The following is a 13,234-nucleotide window of genomic DNA, read 5'->3' as shown; positions in this document are numbered from 1 at the left end:
TTTGCAAAAGAACAGATTAGAATGCCAACTTGGAAAGACTGAGCAGGATAAATCCCTATCACATAATAAACACGGTATTTCACTCTCAAACTACTTTTTTTACCTAAAGAAAACCCAACCATAAATATATTAGTGAGCCATTTCAATAACGTGTTGAATTGGAGGCCTTTAACACCTGTTCAGCACAGAACTTCGCAGCACCATATCCAGCCACATCTGCTGACCAGTTTCTAAGGGGACACAAGAGGTATGTTTAATCTGCTTGTGTCAGTCTTAGAGACAGACCATAACAACTTCCTGCCTACTGAAAGCTCTCCAAAACATACAAACCATGATGGAAACCTCTGCGTTTCACCTTGGTGTCACAAACTCCCAGAAAACCAAAACAAGACCCTTCTTTATTCAGGATCAGTGGTGCTGCAGAGCAGCATTGCCAGGAGGCTGGGAAGCCCAGGCTGCCTTCCCCAGTCACACCACAGAAATGCATCTTTGCTGGAAGGCTCAGGCATGCTTCCTTCCTTCCCTGCTGACAGCAAGCACCTGCTGCCACCCGAGAGGAAAAGCAAAGCTAACAGTGTGCAGCCACATCCCTCACCAGCTTCTCTGCAACACCAACCCAGCCTAGGTTACCTCCTGAGAGGTGAACACCCACAAGCCAAGACTGCACCAAAATCAAGCCCATCTTGTCCCAGCACAGGCACATGGAGAGTTGGTTTGATGACTCTTACAAAAGCAGTGGCAGAAATACCAGTTCTTTTGCTGAAGGCAGATGTGGAGGAGTGCACGGACACTCAAGATAGACAGCGGTTTATCAGGATAACAGGGTGTGTCACTGAAGGAAGTTAATTAATTTCAGTTCACCTCATCAACACCAATATTAAAAAAAAAAAAAAAAAAAAAATCGAAAAAATCCTCAAAGGGAAAGAGTCATCTGTGTCCTCTGCCCAGCCCTGTGTCAAGCTGCCACAACACAACATCCTTCACCAAAGATCCTTCCATGCCTTTTGCATATTTCTTCCCCTCCCTTCCTGGCATCCTCTTCCCTGTTCTTCCTCCAGCCATCCACACCCAGCAAGACTTTCACACAAGATTCACTTTTCCTTGAGGTCCACAAACACACAAATTAAGTAGGTAATTAAAATCTACCAGCAATTTGAGCAGCCTTTGTTTTAAACCCTTATAACTGAGGAATCTGAACTATATTTATGAGGACTTGAGGCATTTAAGAATGGCAGTAGAAATGAGGTGTTGCTGTCCTAGGTGGAGTTGAGCCAAGTGAAGAGACTGCTATCACCAACTCCTCACCAGACATTACCACCCACTCAGATGTGTATGAAAAAATTGTGCATAATCAACTAAAATACTTAAAGAAGTCTCAAAACCCCTCAGATTTGTTCAAATTGGCATCAATTCACCTTGCTGTGGCTTGAATCAATCTAGAAAATACATTAGAAAATACAAACACATACTGAAACTGAGCTATGACTGATACACAAAATCTGTACCACTCTAAGTTTTTATAAAGACTTTAACTGGTGTGATTCTGCGTGTGACAGCATATAAATTACTGGAAACGGGGACTTTTGGTATTTATGCATTGCTCACCTCTAAGGAGTCCTTACAGTACCAGTGAGCAGCGAGCTCAGCCCTGCGGTGCCGCTGGCCCAGAGGCTGTTCTGGAACAGTCACGACTCGGGGCCACGGCCACAGCCCCGCGGCCACTCGGGTGTGTGCCCTGCCCTGGGCTTTGTCCCTGACCCTCCCAAACCTCCTGACGGCCCCCGAGCCCTGCACCACGGCACACAGGCTGCATACAGACAGGCACACAGGCTGCGTACAGACAGACAGGCACACACGCTCCGTACAGACAGACAGGCACACACGCGGGGCGAGGCGGCTCTGGGTGCCGCTGCTCCGGCTACCCCGCCCTCAGCAGACCCAGGATGGTGCAGCACAGTCCCCGCCGAGCTCCCGTCCCCGCAGCTCCGCTGCCACCGGCCAGCAGCGCCCGGGCCAGCGCGGGGAGCGAGGGCGGCAACTACCACTCACCTCCCCCGGACCGGGCTGGGCCGGGCCGACCGCCGGCCCTCGGTGGGCGCGGCGGAGGGCGACGGAGCCCCGAGCACCCCGGCCCGCTCCGTCCCGGGCGCAGGCGGCGCTGACGGGGACAATGACCGCGGCAGCCCCGGCTCCCCCTGCCCGCGGCACCGCCCCCGCCCCCTCGCCGGGCCTTACCAGGCCCCGCCGCGGCCGCGGTGCCGCCACCGGCCCAGCACTCACCGCCTGCGGCGCCGCTCCCGCCGCTCCTCCGGCGGCCGCCGCCGCTCCGCTCCGCCCCGAGCAGGTGCCCGGCGAGCCGGCGGGGCGGGTCCCGGCGGCCGCGCCGGCCGCGGCTGCTCCGCACGGGCGCGGCGGAGAGAAAGGGCGGGCGGGGGGCGGCCCGGAAGGGGAGGGGCGGCGGGGCCGGGCGGGGGCGGCTCCGGCACCGCCCACTGACCGCCCCTCTCACGCCGGGGCCCTTTGGCCGGAGCCCGCCGTGCTGCGCGGGGTGGGCCCTGGGCCGCTGGGTCCCGGCCGCGGTAGCGCGCCGGACGGGGTGCGCTGACCCTTTCCGGGTGCTGACTCCTGGGCAGCCCCTCGCCTGGAATGCCCTGTGGGAAGCAGAGCCCGTGTGTGACACTGGCAGCCAGGAGGGTCAGCTCTGTCCCGGGGCGCGTCAGGGACAGCATCGGCAGCCGGGAGAGGGAGGATCTGTCCTGCTCTGCTCTGCTTTGCAGAGGCGGCCTCGCCTCGAGCGCTGGGAGCAGTTTTGGGCGTCACAGTATTAGAAAGATACAAAGCCATTAGAGAGTGTCCAGAGGAGGCCTACAAAGATGTCAAAGGGTCTAGAGGAGAAACTATTTAAGAAGTGGCTAAAAGCACTTGGCTTGTTCAGCCTGGAGGAGACCTCGTGGTCTACAACTTTCTCATGAGGGGAAGTGGAGGGGCAGGCATTGATCTCTCTGTGGTGATCAGTGTGGCAGGACCTGACAGAATGGCCTGAAGCTGTGCCAGGAGAGGGTTAGGTTGGATTTCAGAAAAAAGTTCTTCACCCAGAGGGTGGCTGGGCACTGGAACAGGCTCCCCAGGGAAATGGCCACAGCACCAAGCCTGACAGAGTTCAAGAAGCCCAGGCACATGGCATGGTTGTTGGGGCTGGCCTGTGCAGGGCTCAGAGTTAGACTCAATTCTTGTGGGTCCCTCCTCACTGCCCCTTGGGCCCAAGCAGCAGCAGGCAGCTCCTGTGCAGGGCCAGCGATGGCCAGAGTGGGGCAGGCCCCAAGGACCTGGGTTTCCTGGGCAGGTATCACTGGTCTTTCACTGGTCTTGGCTGCACTGAAGTGGATCAGGCAGGAAAGTCTGGACCAAAGCCTCCCCGAGGTCAGGGCCCCTGCAGCTGCACCCACTGTGGTGCTGCTCCAAGCCCGCAGGTAAGGCAGCCATGGCTCCCTTGTCCCAGGCTGCTGCTGCTGCTGCTGCTGCTGCTGCTGCGAGGGTCGAGGCACCTGGCAAGGTGTCAGGTAGTGCTCTCCAAGACTTCTTGCAAGTTCCTGGAATTCTCATCAGAACATGCACTAGAGGATGGCAGCACTCTCCTTGCCTGGGATTGAATCAGTCCCAGTGGTGTGAAGGCTCTTTAGGCTGCTGGGATGCATTAATTCCCTTGATTGCCAGTCCTGATAGCCAGCAGGCCCAACAGGTTTGGTGTCAGTTTTTCCTTCAGGAGCTATAAACAACAGAATGACACAGTGAACATACTGTAACCCTTTCAAAACAAAGTATCTTCTTCTGGCTGAAAACCACTCGGAAATAAATTTATAGATCACACAAAACCAAGGAGACACTGATGCTATCTAGATTGGATTGGTGTCTGAGGCTGTTGGTCAATGATCTGGAATACTACTTTGGTAGTTTTTTTATTGCCAGATCAACTCATTAATATAAATTTGATTCAGCACAAATGCAGGCACACAATTTTGTTTTAGACCAAGCACGGTTTTGGTGTTGGTTTTGTATTTTTACAGTAGCTAAAGGAAGCCTAGATACCTGATACAGTATCATTACAACTGCAAAGGCGGGTGATATCTGATCTGGTGTAAAGCATACCAACTTAACCTTGTCAACATTTTTTTAAACAATTTAATTTAAGCCAAAAAAAGAACCAGACTCATCACTCTGTGTTACGCAGTCTTGACATTTTTGATCCAGCTGAGAGTCACAGTGTTGCATTTAACTCTGTCATCAAGCCATGGCCTAAACAGGGTGAAGTTATATTCACTGAATAGAGAATGGAGAGGAAGGGTTGCTTGCTTTTGGCCCCCCTCAAAGGGGTGGTCTCAGTTTCCTTATGTTCTGACGACCAGTGTGAGCTGCCAACTTTGGCTGTCCTTTGGACTTTTGACTGCTGACGTCTTCCTGTCCTCCTTTTATAGGACTGATCTTTCAGCAGGGCACTATGTTCAGTTTTCTGTCTTCTCAAGCCTGGAGGCTGTAGGTGGGACTGAGGGATCCCTTGTCACAGCTATCAATCCATTTGCTGTCTTTGTCTGCAGGATCCTGCCTGGTTCTCTGTGGACTCAAACACAAGAAATCCCACGTGATTTCTGCATAAAAGAATTTCCTACATTCACCAAAACACTTTGAATTTCTCATATAAAATTATAAGATTATTTTTAAATTTAGCTGTAGCATTTTCCCAATTAAAATGGACTGCAGAAGATTTACTGACCCATAGGGCAGAGAATTAGAGTGACAAGCTGCACCAAGCAGCACTTGCTTCCTCTTTGCCATGCTGGAATTTTTGTTAATAGAAGTTCAGGATGAGAATTGGCTCTGTGAGCTTTAAATTGACAAAGTGAGACTGAAGCAGAGAGATGCCATTGATCTGCACTTTGCCATAAAACCTGCTCCAGCCTGGGTGCCATATAAACATATTGCCATATGTGGCGGTATGTGGGATAATGGCTGTATAGGCAGCCACCCATGCATTAGCAAGATTCAGAAAGTTGAACTAACAGTAGAGAAGATTTGGGTTTATTCCCTGTTTCAGCTGGTGTAATGGTTTGCCTGACCTCTGCATGTAGGGGGCTACCTCTGCACTGAGACTTAAAGCAGATTTGAAACTAAAACTGAGTTTTCAGTACAGACACACAGCCTCTGTGTGTATGGGGTAAACTTCTACGTGACATTAAATAAATTACCAAATTTCATTATTGACCTATTTATTTGATGTTGCCTCAGATGGTCTTGATCCAACTCATATGTATGGATAGCAGGATGGATACTATCCTGATGGATAGTAAGCACACAAGGATCTCTGTGGTTAGGACCATGTAGTCTAAGTGAAAAACAACCTACACATACTTTACAAGTTAAATTAATATTTAAATCAGTGTCTATTAGTAGCTCCACGGCATCATTATTCTTCACCTCTAAATTGGGAAGGCCATTCTGTTGCACAAGACTTGGCAATTACTGCTTATTAAGACTAATTATTTTCATCTATTTCCATGTTTTATTTCTAATTAAGTATCATTAGAATAGAGAATCACTTTCATATTCCTTTAATGCTTAATTTAGTAAACATTCCCTTTGGAAAGAGCACAACTGTGGTTTGCATGCTAAATACTTGGAAATGATGAATGGAAGTTACCTAAAATTCAAAAGCAGGAACTAGCCTGTGACAGCAGACAGATCTTATGGATCTGTTCTTTCAGGAAGACATTTAATTTTCCACATAAAGTGTTACTCTTGACACTGACCTTTGCTGAACCATATTATGCTAATTAAAAAAAAAAAAAAAATAAAACATCTCCTTGATTGCTGACAAGGTCAGGCACAGAAGCAGGCAGGGAACAAGGAAAGTGCTCCCCAGGCTGTGCTGGGAGCATCAGCTGGACTTTCCTGCAGTGCCAGGGCTGACCACCACAGCAGCTGCTGCTGAACACCTCTCTCCATTGAGGTGCACCAGATAAATGACATTAAAATCTTCTTGTGGAGTGGTTTGGCTTGGTTGTCACACACAATTCATTTTGGTGTCTACAGACAGAGCCTGCAGATGGTGACAGTTAAAAGGGAAGAGGCATCTTGGAACAGTGAGAGAGGGTCTGGTGGAGTCAACAGCCACACAATGATTTTGATCCACCATCAGGAACTGCTGTCCAAGGTTAAATCATGGTTTTACCAAGCAACCTCTCATAATACCTAAAGGGAAATGTTTTCTTTTGTAGTTCACTATCTTGTTATGCCTCCTGATTAGGTTTGCATGGCTTCATTAACTCGGATCTCTGCTTTTGAAGGAGTTTCACATTCATGATTTCTTCTTCTGCCTCTCATCCATTCCTACCCCTAGTGCAATCAGGACTTTTTTATCAAAATGCTTTCACCAAACCACAAAGTGTGTCTCCTGTTATGAAATGAGTGAGCTGCCTAATTCTTTGCAGACGTGTTGGGCATTTGCTTCCTCTAATGGTAGCAATAAAAAAAATATTTCTATCATTCAGTGGAACAAAATTAGCTAAACCTCTAAGTTCCCATCATAGGGGCATCAGCTCTTTCTCTTCATTTATAAAAAAATAGACACTGGGGTTTAAGTCAATTCCTGAGGTTATTTGTCAAAGGAACTTCAAATCTGTAATACCTTATGCAGAAGCTTCAAATCTGTAATACCTTATGCAGACAAGACAAGAATATGTTCCAGAATGAAGCAGTAACCCCCAAATTCAGTCATAAGAACTTTAACAGTTTTCTGTGGAACTGTGACACTTTTTCCAGTCTAGGCTCCAAGCAATAGATAATGACTTCCTCCTCCATTGAGGAAATACATCCTACATTTTTTAGCCTGGAAATTGAAGGAAAGCTGGAAAGTAATTGTTTAATTAAAACCTGAAGGAATGTGAGAGGATGACTAACTGCATGACTTGGCTCTGATAGCATCACTGAATTACTCTTCAAAGACAGCCTCCAGCAAGCCTGGGCTCTCATGACGTAACAAAGGCAGTGTTTTATTTACAAGGTTATCGTGGCTTTCCTGTAACAACACAGGAAAACGTGCCATTGCTGCTGGGCATCCAGCCCGTGTGAACTTGGTAGGGTGTTGGCAAAATACCAGTGAAAACAATCTCAGTGTATGGACTAATACCAATGTGTGACATAAATGCAGTAAGAGGATTTTAAACACAAAAGCTTAGAGCTTATCATCCAAGAGGCCAAAGCAGATGAATTTGAGGAGGAAGGCAGAGGTGCAAAAAGGCTGCAATTCTTTCCTTTTGCAAGAGCCGGGTCTTGGAAAGATGACAGAAGAAATTGCAGTAAAACAGCAGGTGAAAGTCTGACTTAAGAGAAAGATAATTTTAAAATGTCCAGCTTGAGACAACATTGTAGGCATGACTGATACTGATTTGCCTTAGGAATTCTAATAGTAATTATGTGGTAATAAATATGTGTGAAGTGTCTTAGCATTCTTCAGTGACTGTGACCTTCACCCATTCATCAGCTCATTTATTTGCTAAATCCACCAGCAGTTTCACTTGCTACAGGACACCTGCCCTAAAGCCCAACATTGAACATTGGCATAAATTAACCTTGTAAATCTCTAGGTTAGAAATACAAACATTGCTTGCCAGAAGGGAAGAACTTCTGACCCAGTCTTCAGCTGGGGAAGTTTTAGCCATGTCTGACCAGGACTGTACCTGTTGCCCATGCCAGCAGGGTTTCAGTGCTGGCCCTGACACACTACTGCACACAATCAGTCTTTGAAAGACTCCTTGGACTTCTGTTTCTCTGCCAGCTGTGGTGTGGGCAGTCTTTGTCCAGGATCTGAGAGAACAAACCCATTTCAGCAGGCAATGGCCAGATTTTGTATTTGTTTGAATTTCTATATTTAAACTGATAAGAGATTTAAGAAAAAAAATAGTGAAAATTATTCCTGGTTGAGATTTCACACCAGGAAAATTAGAAGTTACTCCATAGAATTTAGTGGTATAAACCCCCCCCAGCCTAGCATATTTAAGGTGCTAAAAATGACATTTCAGACAATGCTGCCATCTGTATTTTAAAAGAGAGGGTACTCTGAAAAGGGATGTGTTTGCATGTTAATATGGGGTTACATGTATTGCCCTGATCCTGCTTACTGTGCTGCTTACTGAATTTGGTGAGAGGAGCTATTATTTCTAGAAAAAAAAACCAAAAAAACATACTGACAGAGTAATTTCCCAGATTCTGAACCTCTCTTACACACATTAATTTTTTTCTTTAGTTATGCAATTTTATGTCCTTGGTTTCATTATTGTACAATATCAATCACCTACAATTGCATGGACTTCCAGTTGTTCTTGTGGGCACAGCAAGATCTAAAGTGATATACAAAGCTGCTGGTTTAAGCTATTAATGTAACTATTAATGTAACTATTTTAAAAATTTATTCTTGGAGAAAGGACTTCCTAGAGCATATAGTTCATTGCTTACTGCGCCTTCTATTCTTTGGATCTCTCCTGCATCTTAGCTGGTTTTCCTCTGGAAATCATTAAGGCTTGATTATAGCAAGGATACACATCTATTTTGGTAAAGCTCCCAAGTGAACATGACACGCTATCTTCCAGAGCCTCTATTTTGATCCTGAAAATGGCAGGCCTCAGGTAATCATCAAACCTACTAGATTAAAAACATTACTAAGCTCAGTCTTGAATAGTCAAAATGCTATAAAACATACACAAGCTGCAGAGCAAACAAGGCTGCTGGGAAGAAAACAAGTATCTAAAATTCTGGTGATCAAGAAACCATTTTCTTATACTTTAGGTAATTGTTTTAAAAGCTTAAATATAATATCTCTTAGAGTTTCTGCCTGCAGTTTTAAGGACTTTTCCACTTCACATGCTTCAACAGACATGTCAAATTGGAGTGAACAGCATCATCTACTCTTCAGCTGTAGGACATCATGAGGATATGATAAATGATTGATGGGATAAAAAAGTGGGGGAGAAATGAACATTCTGGCTCACTGTGTTCTGGACTGGCATTATTGCACTAACAGCATCTGAATATTTTAAGCTTTCTGTTATTTTAGTCTATGCATTCTGGAGAGAATGAATTAAAATCCTGCTTTCCTGAAAATTAAAAAGAAAATCCAGAGAAAATTGCATTCAGTCATAATGTAAAATATATTTTCCATACTTTAGCATAGTGGCTCAGCAGAAATAATACACTTTTCAGAATTTAATATTGATACTGAATATCAACATCCCCAATGTCAGATAACTGACACTGGCCCTTTAGGTCTCTGTGCACCCATGAACAGTGGCAGCATAGGTGAACCACCACTCTTCACTTTGGTTTTGGAGACAACCAACAGCCTGAACAACACTATCCTGAAATGAAACCAAATGAATTTTTCAGTTTCCACCTCGCTCCTGAATGGGGAGGGAGAAGGCAGAAGTCCCACAGGTCACTAAATCAGGAAAAGGAACAGCATTGTTACCACTGATTCATTTGTGCCACTTACAGGACAGTCTCCCTCTTGTGCAGGACACAGGCCAGGCTTAGAGAAAACAAGATATAAACTTCAGAGTCTAGATTTCAGCTCTTGAATATTGAACTACCTACATTTTAATACAATTTAAACCTTAATAAAAAGGATGTCTTCTTCTAGTGTTTCCAGGCTGCTGTGCAGCACTGAAGCCCAATTATCCTGGGATCTCAGGCTTCTCCAAACAGCATGATCAATGCTGAAAGCCATTGTGCCACCTTGGGCATAGAAGAGCTGCAGTGCCACATTGACAGTGCCTGAACAGGAGTGGGTTGGTGGCAGGGCCACCAAGGTGTAGATGCTGTCAAGGGACTGAGGTGGGGTGGGAAGCAGGGCAAGGTGCTGCTCTCTTTATGCCAGGGGGGAGATCCCCACCCTGCCAGCCAGAGTAGCAACCTGTGCTATTTCTGCAGCTTCCTGCACACATCTCATTTGTACAATTAAAGGAGAGAGGATGATGCCCACTGCTTCTTGCTGTTCATCACCAGATGAAAATACAGCCTGGGAGTCCAGATCCACCCCTCACTGATGCAATTTTATTTTGAAATTAACTCCCTGGGGAGACAAGAGGTCTGCTCAGAGCCTTCACTGTGGTCCAAGGCAAGCTCTGGGTGCCATTTCCCTGGGCAACACCATGTAAAACCTCATGTAGAACCTAATCAGAAAGCTACTGTGATGCCCAGTTACCCCACAGGTGTTATTTATCTTTTAGAAACTTACTAACAGTTATATAAAATAACTGCAGAAAAACTCTATGAAGGACTTGTGTGAATCACTATTGATCCTTCGCTGCAGTTGCAAAACCACTGACAAATTCAAAGCAAAGCTCATTGCACAGTCTTGGTTCACAGCAGCAAACACTGGGAGGGTGTTGCTATGAAGAAGTTACATCAGTAAAGGCAAAAAGAAGCAATTTAACCCCTCAGCTGAGACTACCTACTCCAGATATTTGGCCAAATTTGAAAAGTTACATTTGAAAGAGAATATAAAGGTTAATATGCAATTTCTTCACAAATACTCATCTTCTTTCCTTCAATCTTGGTAAATAATATAGTGGAAAAATAACATGAATGTTTCAGGAGTCAATACAAATGAAATGAACTGTCACCATGGAAAGTATTAATATCCTTAATCATAAAATCAGGTTGTCTCATTTGCAATTTTGACTGAAGTGATGGTTTAAAAAAAATATATTTAAAAATCTCCTCAGCATTTCACTAGAGAACTATCAGCAGCTCCAGGCTGGTTGCTTTCCAAGCAGCAGTGTGTGCACGTAGCCTGAAGTTCAGCATTTATGTCATGGGCACTCTTAGAGAACAGCCCTTGCACACTAAACAGAAGTGTCTACTTACCACAGCTCTCATGTTTTCTTTTGCTTATTTTCTTTGCCAGAGAGCAGATGCTGGGGCTGCAAACTGGCCCTATACTGTCACCAGCCCTCTGGATGGCACAATTTGGAGTCCTGACCTTGAGGCTCTTTGGGCACCAGCCTGCACTTCCCCAGTGTACTGGCACCTCAGAAAGCAAATGAATATATGGCAATGGGAACAATGGTGAAATATTCTGAGATTTTGCCAACTGCTCCTTTCTTCAGTACTATACTCTACTTCAGAAAATACCTCAGAACAAATTAACATACGTGTATTTTTAAATCAGTCATATTGTTGTGGGGAAAAAAAAAGTGCTAAGAAACAAGTCAGATTCATAAATGAAAATGTATTTCACCTTTATACATGCTATACAGGTCATGCAAATACAGAAATCTACAGGTTATACAATGACACCATAATAAAATATAATATGACATTTGTCAAACACAGTGTATTACAGCAAAACAAACTGTTTCTGTTTGTTTATTATTTAGGAAATAGATGAAGGACTAATTTGGAAGACACAGTACCATGCTACAGCTTACTGCACAGTCAAAAGAAAGTATTTCTTGAAGTACACTAACATAAATAGAGCTGGGGTGTTGTAGGTATGATTTTTTTAGGCATTGCACATCATGTCACTGGTTACTTTCCCACTGCTGACTTTTAAGAGCACAAGAATGGTGCTACAACTGAGGTCAATCTATGCTGTGAACTCTTACATGTGGAAAAAAAAAAGGAAAAAAAAAGCCAAACACCCCCTCCCCACCCCAAGTTTTCACATTTTTGGTGTTAGTGTCCAAAGAGAGTTGTATTTATAATTTATTCTTATAAGGGACTGGACAAAATATCCTCAAAGCAGCACCTAATCTAGCATAAAGGTTCACCAAGAGAAATAAAGTTGACACTGTGCAGCACATGACGTCCTGACCTTGCACATCATGGTGTGGACTGTTCCACACAGATGTTTACAGAACGTCAAGGGCGCCCAGTGTTCCCAGCGCGCATTTTGCCCTTTCTGTTTCTGACACTCACATATTGTTTTGCTGCTGACCAAATCCCATTTTGTTGAGCCTTCAGGAAGACAAAATACTTCTCTGTGTGATAGAAAGCCTGCTGGTATCAATCAAGTGTCTGCATATTCAAAGGTTAATGTGTCACCCTCCTGATCACTCACTTGGATCTACTACAGCTATACTACACACATATTCAGGGGTTATACTTGGCATTTGGCATACTTTGCTTACAAGTGCTACACAGATATGATTTCAAACACAGTTGATAGTTGCTCCCAGACTAATTAATATTAACTGGTAAGTGCCACTAGTGACTAAAAGTGTCAACATAATCATAAAGGGATAGCTCCCATACTCCACAGTCAATAAGAAGGCTCTTTTGATTCCAGCAGCTATATGTTTTTCAAGCCTCTTCAGCTACAGTTTTGAATTACACACCTCATAAAAGTTGCCATTAACTCCTTTTAAAGACAAAAAAAGATAGGCACAAAACTAAAGTACAGTATATTATTTTGTTTCAATGCACTGTGGGCAAACCCCATCATTATTTACAAGAAAAAGATATCGAAATGGAAATAGATGAAGGACATGATCAAGCTTAGGAAAGAATTATTTAAAAATAAAATGCACAGGTAAAAATCACAGTGAAGTGTTGAGATGAATTTTAAATTAAAGAAGATATAAGTGCTTTATTAGCAGCTAAAGCTCAAATTCTAATGCACACTGTCTTCCCTGAAACATCAAGGCTCTAGATCATTGGTTTCTACCAAAAGCAGCCAGTTATTCAACATACTCCCTGGGAAGACAAGTTATATTCAGCTCTGATTATTTGAAATCCAGTGTTCAAGGACTGCAGAAGCTTTTTCAAGTGACAAGCTCATATTTTACTGCCAGTAGCATCACAGGGATATATATCCTCCAGAAATTGTTATCTCTGTCAATCAAAAAGAGAGAGAAGACTATCAAGTCAGCTACACAAGTTAAATGACCTCAGTTTTGCTATTTAGAGAATATACTCTTCCAAAAAAGCTGACCATAGTTTTGTACTTTGAAACTGTCACTGAAGCCTACTATGGATTTTTACTATGCTGGCTTTTCAGGGTGTGTGATTCTACACTGCAAGTTTTACAGCAGCAAAGAGAAAGCAGCAGCAATAACTACTATGACTAGACTGGCCCCACTTCTAACTGTTTTCTTCATGCAAATAGGCTCCAATGATATGCAGGAAAGGTATGGTATTAATGAAGAAATTATGGATGCCTAAAGGAAATGTTTCCATTTACCAG

The 13,234-nt window shown here is 44.3% G+C and overlaps 2 protein-coding genes across 10 annotated transcripts in view; both read right to left on the bottom strand.

The window, feature by feature from the left end:
• The window catches only part of BCLAF3 (BCLAF1 and THRAP3 family member 3), a 29,874-nt gene extending 27,549 nt beyond the window's left edge, over positions 1–2,325 (bottom strand). Inside the window, exon 1 of the mRNA XM_063182698.1 lies at positions 2,281–2,325. The gene's annotated coding sequence lies outside the window, so the exon portion shown is untranslated. The remainder of the gene's footprint in view (positions 1–2,280) is intronic.
• An 8,933-nt stretch (positions 2,326–11,258) lies between these two features.
• Positions 11,259–13,234, bottom strand: part of MAP7D2 (MAP7 domain containing 2) — an 81,965-nt gene continuing 79,989 nt past the window's right edge. For all 9 annotated transcript variants that reach the window (XM_063182633.1, XM_063182640.1, XM_063182646.1 and 6 more), the window contains one exon: positions 11,259–12,882. The gene's annotated coding sequence lies outside the window, so the exon portion shown is untranslated. The remainder of the gene's footprint in view (positions 12,883–13,234) is intronic.

Source organism: Melospiza melodia, chromosome 2, assembly GCF_035770615.1.
Source record: "Melospiza melodia melodia isolate bMelMel2 chromosome 2, bMelMel2.pri, whole genome shotgun sequence".
NCBI classification, from domain to species: domain Eukaryota; kingdom Metazoa; phylum Chordata; class Aves; order Passeriformes; family Passerellidae; genus Melospiza; species Melospiza melodia.
Note: the sequence above shows the minus strand (reverse complement) of the source record. Positions and strands in the feature narration are given on the sequence as shown.